This window comes from Vulpes vulpes, chromosome 11, assembly GCF_048418805.1.
Source record: "Vulpes vulpes isolate BD-2025 chromosome 11, VulVul3, whole genome shotgun sequence".
NCBI classification, from domain to species: domain Eukaryota; kingdom Metazoa; phylum Chordata; class Mammalia; order Carnivora; family Canidae; genus Vulpes; species Vulpes vulpes.
Window position 1 is genome coordinate 81,978,500 of NC_132790.1, and position 10,764 is coordinate 81,989,263.

Here is a 10,764-nt window from a genome sequence, read left to right on the forward strand (position 1 = left end):
CCACCACCATTTCCATCACCTCCACCACCTTCACTCTCTTATAGCCAAAAGACTTTGTCTTACATCTCAGAGACTCTCACTCCTCGAAGTTGCAGGTAATGAAAGAGGCAGACTGTGCACTAGCCCGAGGAGCACAGGCCATGGATTCAGAGCAACAGTCTTTTTCCTCCTCTTTATGAGCCTGTTCTTGGGGGTTCTGGCCAGACACTGTGCTGGGGAGATGTTGGGCTTCTCCAGCCCTGATGCTTGTCACCCACATAATGCAAGAGCCTGGCAGGGCAGGAATGACCAGTGGCTCTTAGGCCCTGCTCTCTGGCTGCTTTGCGTGGCATGGCTGTACCACGCGGGTGGCCAGGCCGTCGGCAGCTGCTATGTGCTCCGACAGATCAGCTTCTGCGTGGTGTGGACCAGTAAGTATTTTGCAGAACTCCAGTGCTGTCCCAGGCTAACCATGCCTCCGTTCTTGTCACATCTTGATGAGGGTGATGGTGATTTCTAGTCATGGTAAAGCTCTTTAGTCATCGTTCCATAGTTTCTGGAGGACTGAAATGCCTGGGAAATTGGGCCAAAGATCTGAAGTAAAAATAGAGCCACTGCGTGTTAAAAGGTAGAATTTGGGGACCGGAAAGTAATTTCTGAGCACAAGAAAAGGTTTTTGACTATTGTCAACAAGATAAACCAAATCAGATATGATTTTTGAGGCTCTCTGAGCTATTTTCACAAGTTGTTTTGCAAGTTGTTTGCCGCCAATGTGAATACACTCCTCCCCAAACCACACACCGCCTCTCTGCCAGGGGCTGGGAGTAGGGGGAAATGGGACGTGACTGCTAGTGGGTACAGGTTCTTGGTGCAGGTTGGCAGAAATGTTCTGGAATCAGATAGTTGCACGACCTTGTCAGTGTAGTTAAAATAACTGTAAGGTGCAAGTGTACATTCTAAAAGGGTGGATTTTATAAGTGAATTATATCTGTTTTTAAAGAGAAGAATTTACAAAGGTGCACCTGTTGGAGAACGGGGTCGACAGTGAGGAATCAGAGACAGGAGAGAGAGGGAGAGAAGCCAGATCCGTGATCCCACTTGAGCCCCTATGCCGGGTCGTGCCAGAAGTCAGACTACCTTGGAATGTTTCAGGTCCGTGAGCCAACAGATTCTCTGTTTCGTAGCTCAGGGTAGATCAGGTTTTCTGTCACTTACCCCCAAAGGATCCCAGGCTGGCACACGTGCCCTCTGAACCCCAGGGGCTGGGCCTCTCGGGCAGCACTCTTTCCTGTGCCCCTGTTGGCCCTAGCTCATACTTCTCCCATTTAAAAATTAGTTCCCCCCGATGCTGCTTTATACTTTTTCCCTTCCCCATTTCACTCAAATCTCCCAAAGGGGGGTCCACATGTGCCATTCCGCTTCCGGGCCATCTTTCCCTCCTCACCCCTGCCTTGCTCACCTCCCCACTTCCACGGGCACGCTACTGCCCTCCGGTGGCCGAGCACGGCCTGCCCTCCCTCCACCAGGGTGGGCTCAAACCTCTGCTCCTGCCCTTCCTGGAGGTTCCTTCACCGTCTACTCATCCGTACACGCTTGCAGCCTCCCCTGACTCTGGGCTAGGCCTCCACTCTGATCTTCTGTGCCCTCTCCCAGGGCTGCTCTCTCCATGCTCCATGCTCTGGACTTATCCCTGGACCCCCTACCTGCATGTCAGACTTGTCCTCCTCTCTGACCTTCTCTTTCTGAGGCCTGCTCATGGATCCAGCACCCTGTCCTCCTCTTCTTATGGTCACTCAGTCACATCGTGCCATGTCCTAAGTATTTCTGGTGTCTTTGCTCTCTCTGCATCCCCATCACTAGGGCCCTACGCTCATCTGCTCGTGGCTCACTTTCTGTTCTCCCCTCTAGTGTTCTCTCCTCTACTTTCACCTCTTGCTGTGCTCAGATTTAACGCACAAATCTAAGTATGCTACTCCCTGCTCAAACCCACATAGGATCAAGTCCAAGCCCTTGGCAGGGCACCCGAGCCGCCAGGCGCTGGCTTCCCCCTGCTTCTCAGATGTGTCCTTTGTCATCTCTCCTTAGGCATGAGCTCTTCCAACCCAGAACTCCCCGTTGGTTGCCATGGGGACCACGCTGCCCCACATCTCTCTGCACATGGTGCTCTCCTACCTTCAGCCCCCTCCAAAGATGTTTCTACTTCTCAAGACTGGACCAGGTGATACCTTCTTGGGGATGCTTTTCTGGACTCCCCATCCGATATCTCCCCTCCCTCCACTTCCCCTGCCAGGTCACATGCTTTTCCTGGTTTCCACAGAGTATTGGGATTATCTCTGAGAGACTGTTTATAGCTGTTTCAGTGGGTTTCACATCTATGCATACTTTGTGCTTCTGGAGGGCAAGGCTGTGTTCCTCCCATAGTGTCGGACACATACTGGTGCTTGTCCAAAGCTGAAAGAAAAAGCAGGGTGAACCATAACAGCTGACACTCCCTGGCCACTCACCATGTGCCAGTTACCACCCCCAAACCTCTTGGTATATGACTCATTTAAAGCCCACAACAACCTTATGCAGTGGGTGCCATAATAGTATCCATTTTTACAGCTGAGGACACCGAGGCACAATGAGGCTAAGAAGCTTGGCCAGACACGTGCAGCTGGATTCAAAGCCAGCTCTAGGGGCTGGCCGGTATCTGCCACACTGTGCTGCTTCTGCAGATCTGTCCACACCATCGTTGACTTGCTGACTTCTGCCCTTCATCCCCCCGTCCCCGCCCTGCTGGGAATGCCAGGGCCCCAGTCATGTCCTGGGGATATTGCTGGAGACTCAGCTCAGGCCCCACCTCTCCCTCTGCATGAGGAGTTCCCTGACACAGCAGGAATGAACCTTTTACATATACCATTCATCGGAACAAAGCACAATACCCCCTTCCTCAGAGCTCATTCAGGTCCTACTACCAGTAAAGCTGGTGACATATGGCTCTGAAGAGACACCACCAATGATAGCCATGCTTTGGGAAATGTCATCTTTCTGTGGGGGGACATGTTAGTTTACTCAAAAGGGGAAAAAAACACGTTTTTTTTTTTTAATTTTATTTATTTATGATAGGCACACAGTGAGAGAGAGAGAAGCAGAGACATAGGCAGAGGGAGAAGCAGGCTCCTTGCACCGGGAGCCCGACGTGGGATTCGATCCCGGGTCTCCAGGATCGCGCCCCGGGCCAAAGGCAGGCGCCAAACCGCTGCGCCACCCAGGGATCCCAAAAAAACACGTTTTAATAACTTTCCCTTATTTGGTATAATTACAGTTCATAATATACTGCCGTTTCTTTGCTTTATCTTATTTGCTCTCCCCTACTTTCCTGTTGAAGTGTTTAGGACAGGTTAGCCCCATTTTATTGGACAGACAGCTGAATGTCAGCCACACTGAGTCACTTGCCCAAAGCACCACAGTGCATCAGGACCCAGGTTTGTTGGTTCTAAGCTTGCACTTGTTCCTTGCTTGATGGAGGTGTCTAGACACTACCTGGCCCCATGCTGACCCTCAGTAGGACACCGTTCAGTTGGTGGGTAGCCAAGGAAGCCCTGCACTTAGGGATCTTAGCACAGCCCAGAGTCCCTGGATTAGGACTGCAATGTATGAATTTGTGTGTGTGTGTGTGTGTGTGTGTGTGTGTGTGTGTGTGTATGCACTCTCTTAAAAGAAAAAAAAAAAACAGAACTACGTTGGTGAACTAAAAGCCCAGTCGGAAGCTGTCACGGGAGAGCAGTACTGTTCCACGTGCACTGAAGCCCTGACAGCTAATGCCACAGAATGTGACTGTCGTTGGAGATAGGGCCTATTAAAGAGGTGATTAAGGTAGAATGGGGGGCCATTATGGTGGCCCTAATCCAGTAGGACCGGTGGCCTTATAATGAGAGGAAGAGACGCCAGCTAGTGCATGCAGGGACAAAGGGCCATGTGAAGGACACAGCGGAAAGGTGGCCGCCTGAAAGCTCGGGAGAGACCAACCCAGTGGATGCTGAGATCTCAGACTTCCAGCCTCCAGAGCCGTGAGTCAATGAAGGTGTGTTGTGTAAGCCGCCCGGCCTGTGGCTTCTGTGACAGCAGCCCGAGCACACTCAGATGTACAGATGTTCCAAAGCTCTGTGTGACCATTTATTCATGTTCAGTTTTCGATAGTCCTAGCCTTGTGAGCCCTGTGAAGTTTCCCAAAACTCTGGCCGTGGAGGAGCAGGCTCTGTGATGAGTCCTGCGAAGTCACCACCTCGGGAGGCTGCGTGCTGAGCAGCACAGGAATGAGGCAAGGATTCCGGACAACCGTGAGAGCTCCAGCTGGGCCACTCTGGGCAAACAGGTAGACTTTACTGAGCCTGTTTCCTCCCTTGCTAGATGAGCTTGTTGAGACGTGTGACTACGTCCCCTTCCAGCTCAAGATGGTCATCATTCCCCGGCAGGAGAGAGTAGAGCATTTCTGGCTTAGTGAGGCTATGAGACGTTCACGTTTCAGATTGGGAAGGTCCAAAGCCCCCCACCAGTCTCTTTGTACTGAAAGGCTTACATACAAAAAACCCTTTGGTTTCTTGGCAGGACTGTAGCTGGTGGCTGGGCGAGGAGGTGGCTCAGAGATCTAAAGGAGCCTGGGACTGCCAGCTCACAGAAGAGGCGGCAGGAGTTTTATGAGGACTTCAGCGAGAGCCTTTGAAACTTTCTGCTATTCAAGTCTGTTTAGAGTCTGCTTCTGAAGCCTGCTATCTTTCAACTCCAGTATCTTAATTCTTCCCTCCTGCCCTGGTGGCAGGGCCCAGAGGAGCTTTGCAGGATGGTGGCACTTGTCAGCGAAGCCCTGGGACAGGTGGCTCTCAGGACGGGAGCCTGGGAACACGCAGGGGTGGGCCTTGGAGTGGGACGAGGCTCAGGATGGGGAGAGCTGGAGGGGGTGGGGAGGTGGACACTGCAGGCCCAGTTCCTGGGAGGGTCAGGAAGGCATGTCTTTTGAGGCAGACACCACACAAAGGGGGCTGAGGAGGTGTGGAATCAGCCTTCCATGACCATTCAACTGAGAACAGATCACTTTGTTCTGTGATACTGCGTAAACTGTGAAGTAAGGGACTTTTACCCTGCTGCCTTTGGGGATGAACCGAGAACACATGGGTAGCAGCAGTATGGGCCAAGCACAGATGGCAGGGCCAGAAGCCCTAAAGCTCTGTTAAGGTGGAGGATCTTTTTTTATTTTTATTTATTATTTATTATTTATTTATTTTTTATTCATGAGAAACACAGAGAGGCAGAGACATAGGCAGAGGGAGACACAGGCTTCCTGCAGGGAGCCCGATGCAGGACTTGATCCCTGGACCCCTGGGGATCAAGCCCTGAGCTAAAGGCAGGTGCTCAACCACTGAGCCACGCAGGCATCCCAAGGTGGGGTTTCTCAATCTTGGGGTGCACATGGCCCTAGAAGGCATGGGGAAAGGCTTCATGGATCTCTAAGCCTTTGAAAATCACATGCAAGTATGTGGTTATTTTTATAGGGAGCATGGCCATGAAGTTATGGCAGGAAACAGCAGAATCTAGGAAAAGATGATGAGCATGAAAACCATTTGAAGTCTATCCATCTGTGTGTGGGGCGTGGTGGGGAGAGCGAGTGGATCCCGGGGCTGATGCTGGCTGCGGGCACAGAAATATCTCCCAAGGGGAGGAAGGACATTCAAAACCATGGAGATGTGCCATTTATTGATGCAGCAGGAACTTTACCTGTACGATCTCAGTTCCCACAGCTACTCCATGGGGGTGAGCATCGTGACCCCACTTTGCACCGGGAACCGGGGCTCAGAGAAGTTAGAAATTTGCCCAAAGCCATGCAGCTAACAAATCTGGCGAGAGTAACAACCCAGTCCTGCTGGCCCTTGACCTCTTCTTGTTTTGCTCTGCGTGCTGTTTGGAGGGTCTATGCCTCCAGGTCGGCCAGCCCACTTGGTTCCGCAGCCAGTGAGCGGCCTTGTGGGTGGTCGGGGGGGTGAGTCTTCTGCGAGGGAATTCTCTAAGTGACCAGGGACTGGGGCTCTGGTCTAATCTGCTTCCTATTATTCTCAATAAATGGTCTTTCTGAGTCATCAATTGTTTCATTTGAGAGCAGGTTAGAAGAATTGGTTCCCAAATCCTGATACTTCTGGGTGCCCCAGGGAATTGAGGCCTGGGGTCAGCTGGTCACTCTGGATATCTTTCAGCCTAAATAGACATAATTGAGAAATGAGTCTGCAGTTGTCTTGGGAGCGGTTCATATCAGGTACCAAGAAGGGCAAATCCACACCAAGAGCTGCACATCATTGTTAACTGGACATCCTAGGCCCTGCGAGCCGGTAGCAAAAGCTCTAAGCAGAAAGGATTTGCTGGAGACTTGGGGGTAGGCAGAAATGGCAGGAAGGGGAGCAGGCTCTGTGATTTGTTCCCTGTGAATTGTTGCTTTCATGTCTCTAGAACACAATTGTTAATAAGCGTTTACTGATAGGGACGCCTGGGTGGCTCAGCGGTTGAGCTCAGGGCGTGATCCCGGGGTCCCGACATTGACTCCCGGCTCCTCCTGCTGCAGTGTCTCTGCCTCTCTCTCTCTCTCCCTCTCTCTCTTTCTGTCTCTCATGAATGAATAAATAAAATCTTTAAAAAATAAGCATTCACTGATAACCTACAGGACGTGAAATATTTCTTGAGTGCTTTACACTTTTAACCTCTTTCTTCATCCTCCTGTCCAAGTGACCATCCGTTGGCATGGAGGAGTCCCTCCGGGATGATGATGGTGAAGATAAGAGCGAAGACTCATATGGTGCTTACTGCATGCCAGGCACTGTTCTGGGGATATTACTCATTCAGGACTCACAGCGACACTCGGAGGAAGGTACCATTATCATCTTATCTCACAGATGAGGAAACTGAGGCTCCACGAGATTAAGTGATACACCTAGGATGTGCAAGTAGGCAGGAGTGGGAGAAGGGATGGGAGCCTGCGGGCAGGCATCTGACCTGGAATCTGGGAGACAGAGAGTCGCCAGAGGGCTTTGGGAAGGGGCCTTAGATTCTATGGACAAAGCAACCACAGTTTTGTTTTCAGATCTGTCTGAGGATTGTTAAACTGTTGTTCATACCCCATCTCTGAAAGTCCAAATGGGATAGTCGGGCTGCAGCCACACCTGGGAATTCCTCTGTAGAGGGGGTGCGGGGCTGGGGGTGGTGGAAGTTTTCAGGCACCAGAAGCTAGCAGGTGACACATCCGCACCATGTGGTTCTATGCTTTGCGAAAGGAAAGAGGCCTTGCGTGGTTTTCATCATCTGACATTTGATTTAAACTTTTTCCAGTTTTATTTTAATGTTTTGAATCCACTCTCTTGAAGAAAATAGTTTTGTATCTAATTCTGAGTGTGAAGGTTGCTAAGACACTATTCATAGAAGTCCACAATTCCAGAGCTGGAAGGAACTTATGAGATAGGATCCAATGCCCTCATTTTACTGATGAAGGCACGTGGATATGACCTGTTCAAGGTTAGACAGCAAGCACTCGATGACATTAGGAGCAACCCAAGGCTTTTATACAGGACTGAGAATCAAATAGTAAGAGAGAAGGAAAATCACTGTCTTTTAAGGTTGAAATTTGTTATCAACCCAGACTCCATCACTTATAAGTGCTAGAAAAACCAGCTGAAGTGATGATGCACCAATAATGTATCATTTGCACACATGTCAGTGCAAGGGCCTGGACACTGGCTTTAGACATGATGTTCAAATGACATAATCAGGACTCAGTCCTCTGCTTCCCTCTTTCCACATTCACTCCATTTTCAGGCAGATTCTTCTCACGAGCTACCCGAGCAGCTCCAAGGTGGCTAGTACCTTTATAGGCTTCGCAGATGAAGAATCCTCTTCCCCACTTCCCACCACCACCAACTCCGTCTTGTTAGCTTCAATTGGCCGGGTTGGGGTTACCTGCCCACATGGGAAGCCAGGAGATGCGATGCTCTCAGAAGCTACATGCCCAGCCTTGGGCCTGGGGTGCAGTCACACCCACCGCCAACCATATTGCCTCAAGGCAAGATGGGGTGCTGTTAACAGACCCGGGAGAAATGGATGTAAGGCAAGCACAGCAACAGATGTGCACTCTAGGGTTTCATGAGAGCGAGTTGCCGTAAGACGGTTTTCATTCTCATTTGGCCTTTGCCATGGAAGGAAACGTGCTGTTGACTGGGGCCTCCGGGACAGTTAAGGGCGTCTTCTCTTAGACTGGAAGAAAAGGCAAAAGATCTCTCTCATGTGTATCAGGGCCTGGAAGGAAGCCCCTGGCAGGTGGTACAAGCTGCCTAGGAGGGCTTTAGGTTCAGACTTTCTCAGAAACCCTCAAAAGGTGCCACATCCTGGGAACCGCAGTGGCCAATGGCATGTCTCCCTCAGTGCCCTCTCCCAGAGGGCTCTCTGTCCCGCCCCTGCTTCTTCCCTGAAAAATGGGGAGTCAGCTGTTTGGGGCTGATTGTGTGGTCCTGGCTGCACGAAACCTCTCTCCACTTTGACCTTCCTTCTCCCTCGGGGCTGGGGCTTGAGTCTAGTCCTCCTTTCATCTTTTCCCATGCTTCTCCTGTCAGATAACTCCAGGTGGGCAAACGTCTTTATAGCTTAAGCACAGGCGCCTTCACAAATCCTTTACTTTCTCCCACCACCTCCTACTTTGCCTCCCTATCTCAAGAGAGTCGCTCCCCCCATTATCTCCAGACATAGCTCCTCCAGCACAGTGATGCCTTCCTGCAGCAAGGAGAAGATTCCCTCCAATTCAGCAAAGGAGTTTACCATCCTGCAAAGCAGAAAGTCCAGAGGTGGGGCCGAGTGGCACGACACAGGGAGACCCAGGCTCAGGTTCCCCAGGATCTCTGCTCCGCGCTCCTCTGTGGCACTTTGTTCTTGGCAGCCTCACTGGTTGCGGCAAGATGCCTGCCTGTAGCCACGGGGACGACATGTTCTGTGCTGTTGTCCGGCCAGGAGCCCTTTCCTCCACCCACAGGACGAAAGAATATTCCTTCGGTGTACTGGACCAACTTCGGTCTCACGTCCCTCCCTGGATCCATGACAATTGCCAGAGGGATCCCAGGTGTCGATTGGATTCCTGAACACAGCACTGGGAAGAGATGTGCTTACCCTGCTGGCTCCCTGAGCCCAGACCTTCCCCGGAGCTGTGGCTGGTCCAGGGGCCTCGGTGTCATGTGGCTAGAATGGAGGAGGGAAAGGACTGGAAGCTGGGTAGACATTATATCATGTTTAATTGGGCTGTACGTGTTTACTATGTTCTAACGTAAATGTATTTTCCTTAAAAGACACGGTATTGCTGACATAGGATTGTTTTAACAGAACTTTATGGATTTAAACTTATATCCTAAATGTCATGTATAAAATTGTTTGCATGGAGAAAATGCCTAGCCTCATGACAAAACGTCTTATTTATAAATGCATCTATACCAATCTAAGCTATGTTGAGTTGAAGCAATGATTAGGATAATTAAGACTTTGTTGGGGGAAGTGTGGTCACTTGGACTGCTTTCAGAGCTCCGGGCAGCGCTTTGTTTGACCCATGCACTGGAGTGAGCACACAGACACAGATACACAATTGGGGCTTCTCTCTGGGGACGGCCATCAAACCCCTTGAATGACGGTTCCCATCTGCTTTTATCCTTTGCTCTTCGTCCCAGGGTCTGGCCACAGACATGTGGTCTGTGGCTTTCTGTGTATTGATAAGAGTCTGTGTTTGGAACAAGATAACTTGGGATTTCACCTTCGGATACTCATCTTTAGCCCTTTCTGAAGAACATTCTGGATTTGGGGGCAGGAAGACGATTTGGGCAATAAGAAGCCATAGATGCCACCCTGTCTTAGCTGGTGCTTTTTGTCTCTTTCTAGTTGGAATCCTGAATCCAGTGATTTACTTCTTTCTAGTCTGTCCACCATCAGAGTTCCCAGGGCTTGGGGGAGTCCACCCAGGCATGCCATAGTGATTACAGCGGAAAAGAGCATGAGCTTGTCAACGGCTTCGGGTTCTGGTGGAATGGGCTTCAGTGTCCTCGCAGATAGAGGGGGGACACTGCTCCAGTGATTTATTTGGCTGCCATATATTGAGGGCTTACCCTGTACCAGGCTCTGGGCTACCAGTAGGTTCTATATCACTTCATCTCGTTCTCAAAAGCTGTATGAGGTAGGTTTCATGAGCTGTATTTTACAGACGAGGAAACTGAGGATCCAGGAGGTGAACCTTGACTTGCTCAAGGTCAGACTGTCAGCCTGTGGCAGAGCTGAGGTTCGAGCCTGCTCTGTGTGACTCTAGTGTCCCTGCTTCCACCGGCCCCTCCCTGCCCAGGGCTGTAGAGAGGAAGAAATGGGAACCTGGGGCAGAGCTCAGCACCCACTGGCTGCTCAGCACATGGTGCTGGTTGCTGCCACTGTTGTTATGAAAAGCAAAGGTCCTGGATACTCCCCAAACTGACAGCCGGCCCTGCAGAATCTCGAGCTGGCTATGGTCTCCCTGAAAACTTGTTTATTGGCCTTGTGGTTGTCTGAAGAAAGAGTTGTCTGTCCTCTCTCAATTGCTCGGGCCCTCAGAAGGTAGGCTCGAATTACCGGGCACATACACCTGTTGTCCTGGGCTGGGAGGGGCTGGGGAGCTCAGGCGACCAAGCACACATCTGACCTGGGGTGGGGTCAACAATGTCCTTGGCAGGCCCAGGTGCTGGCTGGCCAAGGGCCTTCCAGTAGGGGCTGCAG